Below are 14,367 nucleotides of genomic sequence, written 5' to 3'. Positions count from 1 at the left end.
GCTAAGTCAAGTTTGTCATAATTACAAACATCATTTACTTGCATAATATGGGCATTGTAGATGCACTTACAAAGAATAAAATGAGCACTTTAGATGTTGGGAACCTTCCTAACTGGTTCAAACTTATGAGTTCCTTTCTTCATTCCACTCTTGTTATTAACCAGTTGCTGTTCAGATACCCATATCCTTTCTATAATATAATGTGTGCTTCAAATTAGAACAGAGTTGTATTGACTTAGTTTTTTCTCCTTTCTCAGTTCTTCTGAAAATGCAAAGTATAAGAGATTCTATCTTGAAGCATGTGAGGGTGGGAGTATCAGTCGAAAGTTGTTTATTAGCTGACAATTTGAATGTGCTCAAGCAATTGAGTCACAAGATGTACTCATCAACAACAACCAGACCTGATCAAAATAATGGACCGAGTGCTTGAACTCTGTAAGAAATTTGATAAATTCGATGCTTCTAAGGTAATTGATAGTTGTCTTCCAAAGTTATTACAGACTGTGTTATGTGTCCTTAAACTTTTCTAGAAACAACAAATCACAAATTATATTGTATATGCTACTATCTTTTTTGTATGTTGAACAATCCTGCTTGTCGGATAATATTCTATATTGAGATACACGCTTCACAAAATTTAGCCCATGATCAAAGAGAATTAATGTTTTCTCACTTGAAACACTTCAAAAAGACTCAAGGCTGTGGACAACTTCGACAAGTAAAGAAGTTTGTATACAAACTGTTTGTAAAAATGTCTCACTAAACGTGAGAGCTTGCAGAGAGTCTCTTTATGTATTTATAGGAATTTTACAGGGTTGTAACATTTACAAAGAAGACAATTAACGGCATAAAAATAAATTAAGAAAGTGTAGTGCTTGATTTGATTCTTGGTTGTGTTGTTTCCAAATGTGTGCATGTAGCCGTTGCTTGGTTGGTAGTTTCCATATGTGTGAATGTAGTAGCCATTGCTTGGTTGGTAGTTTCCATATGTGTGCATGTAGTAGCCGTTGCATCTGGATCATGGTTGACTGAGTTGATTTGGTGAGTATTGGTAATACAGGGTAGAGCTTGTTATGGCTTTTGAGTAGGAATTTCCATTGATATCCCCGATGTGAAAGCAGATAAGCATATATACTTGCTGTTCTGATGTAAATGGTTGTGGAAAATTCCTGATTTTATTTTCAATTTTATCGCCCCTTCAAGGATTGTCTTCTATGGTTTCTTGACATTGGTTAGTTGGGTGCAAATTTCTGTGGGGTCAATCTCTTTGTTCTTGTGTAATTCTCTTATTGAAAGTGCAATTCAATAACTCCAATTTCTTTTGAGGAAGAAGTCTCATTTAGGTATATATAACTATATGAACACACCATTACTTACATAGATAGTACAAACTGTGTATGTCGTCATTCTACTTTTTACGAGTGCATCTATCACAACTTACGGATAGAGACGTTTGGAACCCATAGTTAAATGATGTGATCAAAGCGCCATCCGAATGAGCCATGGTGCTCTATATTTACTTATTTTCTTACCAACTTGGGATGTTCGATTCTAGAAGGGAAGGTCCATGCAAGCGCTCTCTCTCTCTCTCTCTCTCAAAGTCACCTGCTCGTCTAACAATATTCTTTCCTTGCAGGAAACCGACTCATGCACATGCAGCAAGAAAAAAGAGTGTGGTATAATCTCTTTGATCGATTTTGGTTTCGCTTAATTATCGATTTTCAGTCTCACCGATTCTATATATTGTCTTTTTTAATTTGCACCATAGCGGTTAATGGGGTGTGCGAAGAAAAAGGCCATGCTCCAACGACACTGGCGGTATCTTTTAACTCCGTTGATTTTGTTTTATGGTAACTTCATGCTTGTTGATTTTCTATGTTATTCCTTTTCTTTGTTTGGTGTAAATTAAACTCACGCTGCTTGTGGATGCAAAAATAATTCCTGAGTCTTCAAAGTAACATCAACGAGTCTGATGTTTGAATTAGGAGTAGTTGAGTGGGGCGAGCTAGACTATCTCTCTCTCGAATGTTTATGCAGCCAGACATTAATGTTAAGGTGAGATAAAATCTTATAAACATGTTGAAAATTTCATCTTTTATTTGAAATTATGCTAGAAACCCTCTGTTGTATAATAAATATTGTATCTGACTATTAATTAGCAAAATAATAATAAAAATATTGTATACGGTTTGTGTCTGTGAAAGCTTCAGGAGGGAATTTTATTTAGTAGAATTTACTCTATGCTCATGCCAACCAAGTTTAAAGAGATTGGGGCAACGTAGGGCGTACTTATGGTTTGAGTTCTAGTTTCTTCATTTCCTTTGCCATTTTTAAAAAAGGAAATTCGTTTTTCCTTTTGCTGTGTTAAAAATGGCTGATTAGTATTTTCTTTTTTGAAAGGGTGGCCCTGTTGAAGATCTTATGTTGTTGTAATAAAGGTATGAATAATTTATTCCATTATGCTTTAATAGTATTCTAATGCTGGTATAAAAATAATGTGCTCTTTCTTTTTAGTCCAATCTTATCATTCTTATGCTAGCTCCAATTTGCAATATTCACTGTTCAAAATATGATACCAAAAATAGAAAATATATATATATATATATATACACACACAAAACCAATGCCACAAATCCATAACCATTAACAATATTCAAAACAACAAAACCTGTCACCATGGGTCCATCATATCACCACCACCAAAAAAAGTACTCAAAATCATAGCACATTACCATGGTCATACCACCGCCACAACAAATATTAATCCTTAGCGTCAAAATCAATACCAATATCACAAATATTATTTAAAACTATAAATCTATTTAAAAATCCACTATTAAAAACTCTACAAATCCAAACACCACTTGCCCAACATAATATACACATCTACTTAAACTTATTCTCTTAATATGTATTTAAGGTGACTTCAACAACACTTACCCATCATATCGAATTCACATAAAGATAACTTCACTCTACTTATATGATACAACTGTGGATTATCATGATCTAATAGAGTTAGTTTTTAATACTCATATAATATGAGTGTACAATGAATTAGAAGTTTAATGTAATATTTGTGGATTGTGCTATGGATTTAATTTGTTCTCCACCGTCAGAAAATAATACTTAAGAGTGGAGATTTTCAAAACAAAAATTCTCTCGTTGAAGATATATCAATGCAACCAAGGTATGAGATTCTTTAGTATGTTATGTTATAATAATCTCTTGATAATTTCTTTTTCGTATATTTTCTTATATTTGTGTCATATATATTATTCTAGTTGTATTCTTAATCTTTACATTTTTTTACTTAATTTTATGATGGATCTCATTGGAGCGTAGATATTTATTTTGGATTAAGCCATTTTGCATTGACTCATGTAAAATATAATATTATGATGATGTGAGTTTATCTATAAACTATTATATTAATATATATAGTACACATTTTTAAAATAGACATGTCGTAGAAGGTCAAAATGGCTATAGTCTTTTATTAACATGTAGGAGTGCCAATCCTCCATGATTTTTTCATATAACATATTTGCCGTTAATCTTTTGTCCACTTTTTTTTTTCTCACATTCTCTCTACGGTCCGCTTTTTCATATCCAGTGGCGGAGCTAGGAATTTACTCTTGGGGGGGCCAAACAAAATTAAAACAATATATATAACATATTTTTTGTTATATTTTTATATAATATTTTTTACGATATATAATAATCTGATATGAAGATTTACAATAAAAATAAAATACATTTAATACAATTTATATATTAAAAAAGTATTTAATATGTCAAGAATAATATATTATTGAAATAATATGAAGACATTTATACAAATATATTAAACAAAAAAAATACATAGTGTCTAAAATTGTAACTTGCGTTCTTTTAAACAAACAAAATCATCAAGTATTGAATCTAAATCAAAATTCTTAGCTATTTCTCTTTCAATATAGACAACTAAATTATTTGCTAAGAATTCATCTTCAATCTTGTTGCGAAACCTTGTTTTAACAATCTTCATAGCTGAAAATGCCCGTTCACTGGTTGCTGTAGACACTGGAAGAGTCAAAATTAGACGAATCAATCTATCAATAAGATAGTATATCTTTGATTTCTCTGTCTCTACCAATCTTCGACATAAATCTGCAATAGATCTCAAATCTTGAAACTTTGGATTGCTAAGCACATCAACTTCAAAATGTTTCAATTGAAACCTTAAATTGATTTTCTCATTCTCAGAAAAATCAAGAGGATAATATTCTTCTGCAAGACAACATATATCATCAATATTAAAGGATTTATACCCATCCTTTGGATCTAAAGCTGAGCTGAGGGTTAAAAGTTTTGTCGTTCCTTCACCAAACCTATTGTCAAGTTCTTGTATTTGAAAATCTATAGCAGCATTAAATATTTCAAAATGATAATGATGCTCTATCGTAATGTGATCTCGTTGATGACGACCACGACCTTGTATATAACGAGAGCTCAATTCTGGGATATCAATATCAAATTTCTTGGAAAAAGAGACAACATTCTCAAACAGATTTTCCCAACCTTCATTTCTCAACTTTTGAATGAGTCCTTTTGTAGTAGAAACCATATTCATGGCATTCAAAATATCTTGAGATTTTTGCTGCAAAACTTGACAAAGAACATTAGTAATACCCATGATTTCCTTCATTAAATGTAAAATAAATATGAATTGGAATGAAGTAATCATTTTATAAGCAGCATTTGCATCCCCACGTTGAGAGTAAGTGGATCCTTCTTTTATTATGGTTTCAAGCACCGAGCAAGTAGCTTCAAACATTCGCAGTAGACTGCAAATAGAATAAAAATGAGAACCCCAACGAGAATCACCGGCTCGTTTGATAGTGCCAATTTGATTAGCTCATTTTCCACTTTCAATTTCATCAATGGCTATCATATGTGCAATATGTGTTGCCTGAGCAGCTTGCAATTCATCATGGCGTTTACATGAAGCACCCACCACATTGATAATAAAGTTTAAATTTGAAAAAAACTCATGAACAGAAACTACCTCTCTAGATGCAGCAACTAATGCTAACTGTAATCAGTGAGCAAAACAATGAACATAGTATGCATATGGGCAATCTTTAAGAAATAATGCTTGCAATCCGTTCCATTCACCACGCATATTACTAGCACCATCATATCCTTGCCCACGAATATTCTAAATATCAAGACAATGACGAGAAAGAACTGCAGATATTTCATTCTTTAGAGTCAATGCCGATGTATCTTTAACATGTACAAGATCAAAAAATCATTCTTGTATAAAACCATCAACATCAACAAATCTCAAGATTATAGCCATTTGCTCCCTCTTAGACTCATCTCGTGCCTCATCAACAATAATGCAAAATCGAGAATCCCCAACATCTTCACGAATTTTATTTCTTACTTTCTTTGCAAGAACTTCCAAAATCTCTTTTTGAATTTGGGGTGAAGTATACTTTGAAGATTTAGGAGCATTTTCCAAAACAAGTTTTCCAACCTTATCATTATAGGAAGCCAAGAGTTTAAGCATCTCCAAGAAATTATCTCGATTTTTTGAATCAAGAGTCTCATCATGACCTCTAAAGGCACATCCTTGAAATGCAAGCCATCGAACAACATCAATAGATGTTTTTACATGGAGTCGATTATTCAGAATTTGTTCAGAGCTTTGTGCATTCATTACCTTATCAATATGCTGTGATTGTTTTAATAAATCCTCACAAGATTTCACAGCATTATTATGACAAGAGCAAGGATCCTCCCCAATATGATTCAAAAAGGTACAATGTTTTCCATTATTAATCTTCTTCTAATTTCTAAATCTCATGACAGTAAATACATCTCATCCAGAACGTTGAGATGCTTTCATTGTAAAAAGATAACAAGGTAAACAATATGCAGCATCCTTTGATGGAGAATACTCTAACCAAGATCCAAATTGTACAAACCATGAAGCTTGAAAGCGACGAGGATGTTTTTCTGAACCAAAAAATGGATATTTTGAGAGACGTATTTGATATGGGCCCATTTTTAAATAAGCTCTTCTTATTTCATCACGCTGATTAACTGGATAATCCCATATAGGAGGACATAATCCCGGATCTCGTTGTAGAGAAGATATATCAATCTCTTTAGAATTAAGTGTTGACGATGTCAAATAAATTCTTTTAGATTCCAAAATTGGAGAGTTAAGATCAGGGTTTTCTTCAGGTTCAATCCTCGGAAGTTTAGAAGAATTTTCTGGAAGATCAACTTCTTTTCTTTTGAAGAATGAGTCAATAGTTTTTAATTTAGACATCATTCATGAACCTAAATTTAAAATCAAATTGAAACATATAAAATAAAGTTAGAAACTTTGATAAATTAAAATCAAACAATTTAAAATTGAAAATCAAACAATTTATTAATACACATAATACTATAAAAAAAAAAACAACTTAAATAAGTACACACAACCATACACAATTAATATATGTAATATATATATATATATATAATATGATTAATACCAATATAAAATTTTTATAAAAAAAAGACATACCTGCGAGACTGTACGACGAGAACTGGCAGTCTGGAATGGGCTATCAAATACGTCTACTAATCTATTAAAAAATAAAATGTTAGTTTACTATATAAAAAAAATTATTAATCTACTAAATAAATAAAAGTATTAATCTATAAAAATATTAATCTATTAAATAAATAATATTAATATATTATGAAATTTTTTATATACTGAGTAACCAGATATTAGAAAAAATAAATAAATTAAAAAAATCAAAAAATCGTGTGGAGACAAACAAAGTTACAAAGGGACATTGACTATTTGACAAACAAAGTTACTATCGAGATTCTCATCATTATTTATTAATCTAAGATGACATCTGGAAGCTTCAAGCGAATCAAGCCTTCAAAAGCAAAAAGTGCAAAAGGTCTAACCTTTTTGGTTTTTAGTGTGAATGAAATAAAGAGTGGGGTCTGTGGTTCGTGGAGAGTCTGGAGACGCCGAGACCGAGAGCGAGAGCGACTGAGAGTCTGAGAGAGAGGATGCCGAGAGCTAGTCAGCTAGAGCGACTGGAAATGGTCTGTCGACAGTCGCCGGGTTACCAGTTACACCTCAGTGCCTCATAGTCGAGCAGCAGAACAGCCAACAGGTAAAATCTTCTGCTTCCTGCCTTCCTTTTTTTTCGTTTTGATGTTGAAAAGTAGAGAAAATAAAATGTAAAGGATGAAATGAGTTTTGATGTTGGAAAGTAGAGAAAACAAAAGTGAAGGATGAGATGTGAAAATACGGTATTGTGCCGTGTGAGAATGAAACATAGTCTGTAAGATGTTTGACAGATTGCCATAATCGATTGAAATGCTTTTGATAATGTAAAGGGATTAGAAATGTTACCAGATATAGTTATAATTTTTTTTTATTTTATTTATAATAAAAATATGTATTTTATTTTATATAAGATGTGTTTTATTTATTTTATTTTTATATTAGATTAAATTTTATAGAGGGGGCCAACACATAATAAATTCATATTATTTTATTAAATTAAAAAAATTAACATATAAATTATTTTTTTTTCAAATTTCTGGGGGGCCATGGCCCCCCCTGCCCCAACGTGGCTCCGCCACTGTTCATATCCTTCTTCTCTTTGCCCTTTTCACACTCTTCTTTGTCTTCTTCTTCTTCTTCTCCTTCTCCTTCCTCTTTCCTTAATCTTCCTCTGTTCCAACTCGTCTTCTTCCTCTTCATCTTCCCCCCACATCTTCTTCATCATTTTCTTTCGGTTCTTCTTCCACTTCCACTTCCACTTCCGCATCCTCATTCTCTTCCTCTTCCCCCCTCTTCCACTTATACTCCTATTTCTCCTTTTTATATTGAAAGGGTGCAACAGCCCCATGAAGATTTTCTATTGGTGTAGTAGAGATATAGATTTCTTTATTTCATTATGTTTTAATAATATTCTATTGTTGATATAATAAAACAATGTGTTATTTATTTTTTGTCAAATCCTATGATATCTCAAATTTAAAATGTACACCAACCAAAATATTAGACAAAAAATAGAATAAAAAACATACATAAAATCAACTCCACAAATCCATAACCATTAACAACACTCAAAACAACAAAACCTGCCACCATGGGTCCCTAACATCACCACCACCACTACAAACACTACTCAAAATCAGAGCTAATCACTATGGCCAACACTACCGCCACAACAATAAATAAAAATCAACACCAACATCACAAATAAGATTTAAAACTATAAATCTACTTCAAACTCCACTACTGAAGTACAACCAATCCAATAACACTTGCCCACCATAAGGTACAAATCTACTAAAGCTTATTCTCTCGATATGTAATTTAAGGTGACTTAAACACCACATGTCCAACATATCGAGCGCACATAATGATGATTCATTGCCATTTTGATGATACTACAGCAGACAACAACTAATTTGCATGATTTAATAGAGTTGATTTTTTAATCCACATACAATATGAGAGTGTACAATAAGTTAGCTGTTGTAATGTAATACTTGTGGAGCGGTTTATGAATTTAGTGGGTTCTCTCCAATGTCGGAAAAGAATACTTAGAGCAAAGATTGTCGAAGAAAAACCTTTTTATTGAAGATCTTTCGGTACAATCAAGGTATGTGATTCTTTATTACGCTATATTACAATAATATTAACTTGGTATTTTCTTTACTATATTTTTATATTAGTGTCATATAGACTATACTATTTGTTTTCTTATTCTTTACTTTTACTTTTTATCCATAACCATTAACATACTTTTATTGTTAATATTTTGTCCATTTATTTTTTTTTTACATTTTCTTCACAGCTTGCTTTTTCACATCCTCCTCCTTTTTGCTCTTTTCACTCTCTTCCTTTTCTTCCGGTTCTTCTTTCTCTTCCTCTCCTCCTCTTCCTCCATTCTCTTCCTCTTCGTCTTCATTTTCATTTTCATCTTCCTCTTCCTCTTCTACTTCTACTTTTCCTTTCTATATGTTAAAAGGATGGAACAAGCGGGGCCCCATGAAGATTTTCGGTTGATGAAAGAGGTATGGATTTCTTTATTCCATTATACTTTAATAATATTATTCTATTGTTGGTAATAAAACAACCATCTTCTTTATTTTTTATTCACATCTTAGAATTTTTCAAATTTGATACAAATGTACACCAATCAAAATCTGATAAAAAAAAAAAAAAAAGGATAAAATCAATACCACAAATCCATATAACTATAAACAATATTCAAAACAACAAAGCCCATCACTACTACTACCACAAACAGAATTAAAAGTAAACACACATAATTAAGACCACATCATCGCTACAACAGATATTAATTCATAGCTTCGAAATCGACACCAATATCATAAATAATATTTAAAACTACAAATCTACTTCAAACTCCACTACTAAAGCACAACTAATCCAACACCACTTGCCCAGCATAAGTACAGATCTACTAAAGCTTATTCTCTCGATATGTAATTAAGATGACTTAAACATCACATGCCCAACATATTGAGTTCAGATAATGACGACTCATTTTCACTTTGATGATACAATTGTGAATTAGCATAATATAATAGAATTGGTTTTTTAGTTCACATCCAATATGAGTGTATAATGAGTTAGATGTTATAATGTAATACTAGTGGAGTGGGCTATGAATTTAGTAGGTTCTCCAATGTCGGAAAAGAATACTTAGAGCAATGATTGCCGAAAGAAAAATACTTTCGTTGAAGATCTTTCACTATCAAGGTATGTGATTCTTTATTATGCTATGTTACAATAATATTTACTTGATATTTTATTTTCTATATTTTTATATTGGAGTCATATAGATTATGCTATTTGTTTTCTTATTCTTTACTTTTACTTTTATCCATAACCATTAACATATTTTTATCGTTAATCTTTTGTCCACTTACTTTTTTTCACATTCTCTTCACGGCTTGCTTCTTCACGTCCTCCATTTTGCTCTTTTCACTCTCTTCTTTTTCTTCTGGTTCTTCTTCCTCTTCCTCTCCTCCTTCTCTTCCTCCTCGTCTTCATTTTCTTGTCTTGCTCATCATTTTCATCTCTTCTACTTTTCCTTTCTATATTAAAAGGATGGAACAACTGGGGCCATGAAGATCTTCTGTTGATTTCTTTATTCCATTATGCTTTAATAATTTATTCTATTGTTGGTAATAAAACAACTATTTTCTTTACTTTTTAATCACATCTTAGAATCTTTTACACAAAAACAACGCCATAAATCCGTATAACTATTAACAATATTAAAAAACAACAAAGTCTGCCTCACCACTACTACCACAAACAATATTCAAAATAAAAGCACATTATCAAGGCCACACCACCGCTACAACAGATATTAATTCATAGCTTCGAAATCGACACCAGCATCACAGATAATATTTAATATTACAATCTACTTCAAACTCCACTATTGAAGTACAATCAATCCAACACCACTTGCCCATCATAAGGTACAAATCTACTAAAGTTTATTCTCTCAATATGTAATTAAAATGACTTAAACATCACATGCCCAACATATTGAGCTCATATAATGATAACTCATTTCTATTTTGATGGTACAATTGCGAATAAGCATGATCTAATAGAGTTGGTTTTTTAATCTACATACAATATGAGTGAACAATAACTTAGATGTTGTAATATAATACCTGTGGAGCGGTCTATGAATTTAGTGGATTCTCCACTATCGGAAAAGAATACTTAGAGCAGAGATTGCCAAAAGAAAAACTCTTTTGTTGAAGATCTTTTGGTGCAATCAAAGTATGTGATTTTTTATTACGCTATGCTACAATAATATTAACTTCATATTCTCTTTACTATATTTTTATATTAGTGTCCTATAGACTATGCTAGTTGTTTTCTTATTCTTTATACTTTTTTAACTCAACTCTTTTAATGGATCTCACTGGTTCTTAAATATTTATTTCGGGGTAAGCAATTTCTATTATTACTCATGCAAAATATAATAGTATGATTGAGGTAACTTTATCTATAAACTTTTATATAAATGTACCACATTTTTAAATACACGTCTTAGGAGATCAAAATGGCTATAGCTTCTTATTGACTCACAGGGTTGACAATTTTATCTTGTATTTAAAGGTAATAGTTTAGAGCCTTTGATACTTTTTATTGACATGTGCACCCTTCTTACTTTTTCATATAATATTTATCCCAATTTCTTTTTCTCACATTCATTCCATAGCTCCATTCTTCATGTCCTCCTTCTGTTTACCCTTCTAACTCTCTTCCTCGTCTCTTCTTCTCCTTATACTTTTCTTCATCTTTCTCTTCCCCTTCTTCTTTGCTTTTTCTTCAAGTCTTCTTTCCCTCATCCTCTTCTTCCTCCTCATTCTCTTCCTCTTTATCTTTAACTTGTTGTACTTATTACTCTTTTTGTCCTTTCTATGATGTTAAAAGGATGGAACAGCCCCATGAAGATTTTCTATTGTTGAAAAAGAGGTATGAATTTCTTTATTCAAATATGCTTTAATAATATATTCTATTGTTGGTATAAAATAATGTGTTCTTTATTTTTAGTCATATGACACAAAAAATTAAAAAAACAATATACACAAAACCAATTCCACAAATCCATAACTACTAACAATATTCGAAACAACAAAGCCCACCACCACCATGGATCCATGACATAACCAACACCACCACAAACCGTTTGCAAAATCAAAGCACATCACTATGACCACACCACCGCCACAACAGATAATATTTCTAGTTTCAAAAGCAACACCAACATTACAAACAATATTTAAACAACAAATTTGCTCAAAACAACACTACTGAAGTACAACCAATCCAACACTACTTACCCAACATAATGTACAAATCTACTAAAGCTTATCCTCTCGATGTGTATTTAAGGTGACTTCAAATTAGCATGATCTAGTAGAGTTAGTTTTTCAATCCACATACAATATGAGTGTACAATAAATTAGAGGTTGTAATATAATACTTGTGAAGTGGGCTATAAATTTAGTGGATTTTCCAATGTCGGAAAAGAATACTTAAAGCAGAGATTGCCGGAAAAAAAACTCCTTCATTTAAGATTTTTTGCTGCAATCAAAGTATGTGATTCTTTATCACGCTATGTTACAATATTTTTATTTTGGCATCATATAGACAATGCTAGTTGTTTTCTTATTCTTTATTTTTTTTTACTCACACTACAACAAAAATCATTTTTTGGGACGAAATTGCTTTGAGACGAATTGGAAATCGTCCCAAAAAGTGAGATTTTGGAACGAAATTTGAATTTCGTTCCAAAATAATGACAGATTGCCAGACTGTTCGAACGCTATCCTTAGGGACGAAATTTTTTGTCCCAAATAAGTTAACCGTTCGACTGTTAATGATTAACCATTCGAACGTTTAATTGTTACCGTTTGAACGTAATATTGGCGCGATAGGCAAAATTATTTTGGACGAAAATTGACAAACCGTTCGAACGGTAAATTAAAAATGTTCGAATGATGCATATTCACCGTTCAAACGTTATTTAAAGAGTTCGAACGTGGTACCGTTCGAACGGTAAGTTAATACCGTTCGAACGTATTAACTGAAAATTAATACCCATCCCTAATTAATCCAAATTTCATGATAATAAATGTTATTTAAATGCAATATTCGGTATTAATTATATTAAATATAATAATTAATTCAATTATAACATATTTTAACTGTTAAATATATTAAATGCAATATATTTAATGCGCTTATATATTATTAAACACTATATATTATATTTATAATTTTTTATATATATAGTATATATTATATTATATTTAATTAAAATATATTATACTATTGAATATTATATAGTATATAGTATAAGTTATATTATATAGTATAATTAATATAATATAGACTACTATATACATAAAACTATGTTCATGTATTTATATAACATATATATTATATGTGATATTAACTAATATATACATATATTTAATAGTATATGTATTACATGACTTGTTTAGTATATTTTTCATATTATATTGCAGTTATAGGCTAATTAGATGACACTCTCTATTCTAGCACTATAAATGACACTATATATACTCAATTTTAGTTTTTGTATCATTATAATACACTCTAATTGCTAGTAGTATAGATGACACTATATATAATAGTAGATATCCTATTATTAAATAATATTATAATAATAATATAATATAATAAACACTATATATATATGCATGTGATACATATAACCCTATGCTATGATACCATATATATGTTATATATAATAGGTTAATATATGTACTTGACTATAATACTAGATGTAATATGATATTTTATACTATATATGTTACTAAACTATATAATATATGTTTGATTATATATTATATAGTTATATTACTATGTCTCTAAACTATAGTATATTTACAAGTTATTATATTTAAAGGTATAGTGCAAAAAAAATACAACAAACAACATTTTAATTTGACGTTTGAACGGTATAAAATAACCGTTCAAACGTATAAGAAAACATTCGAACGGCCATTTTCACGTTCGAAAGTTTAATTAGAGGGGGAAAATTTTCCCGCTAATCTATTTGACGTTCGAACGTTCATTAAATAACCGTTCGAACGTCAATGTTCTACATTTACACGACAGAACCTCACAATCTCGCACTCGTTTCAGTCGACTTCCAGTCGCTCCCACACTCATTTTCTTCCAACCAACGCCATTATTCTTCAATTCAACCCTCAAATATTACTAACTTCTATCAATCTCTTATATTTTCGGATTAAGAGGTTGTTTTTACCGTTTGGTGAAGAGTATTTAAGTTTTGGGCATTGGGTACGGGTGAATTTTCCGGTTTATCTCTTCAAATCAGGTATTCTCCTTAAATATATTCTCATTTTAGATTTTATATAAGTGTTTTCGTTTGCTATAATGAGTTCGTCATATAGTTTGTTGACTTTTGATGTAATTTAGACTGTAAATGTTGAGGTTTTCGAAGGTTGAAGACGACTATAATCTGGAATTGATCCGTTCGAACGGTATTCGTGTGTCGTTCGAACGTATGTCCTTAGATCGAATGGTGACTAGCACCGTTTGAACGTTATGTTGGTCAGTGTTAAAATAATTAATACTTTAAATGCAGAAATTAAATTAAAAATTAATTATTTATAATCTACATTTAATAATACTTAAATACTTAAAAGATTAAAGTAATCAAATGAGAATGAATTAAATTAAAAATCATCTAAGATTTAATAATACTTAAATATTTAATAGTT

General features: G+C 30.9%; 1 pseudogene; it reads right to left on the bottom strand.

The window, feature by feature from the left end:
- Positions 1 to 3,883: 3,883 nt before the first annotated feature.
- Positions 3,884 to 7,780, bottom strand: LOC122304585 (annotated as a pseudogene).
- Between the last annotated feature and the right edge of the window lie 6,587 nt (positions 7,781 to 14,367).

The sequence above is a fragment of the Carya illinoinensis genome, chromosome 3, assembly GCF_018687715.1.
Source record: "Carya illinoinensis cultivar Pawnee chromosome 3, C.illinoinensisPawnee_v1, whole genome shotgun sequence".
Classification (NCBI taxonomy): Eukaryota; Viridiplantae; Streptophyta; class Magnoliopsida; order Fagales; family Juglandaceae; genus Carya; species Carya illinoinensis.
This window is presented reverse-complemented; position numbering and strand designations above follow the sequence as displayed.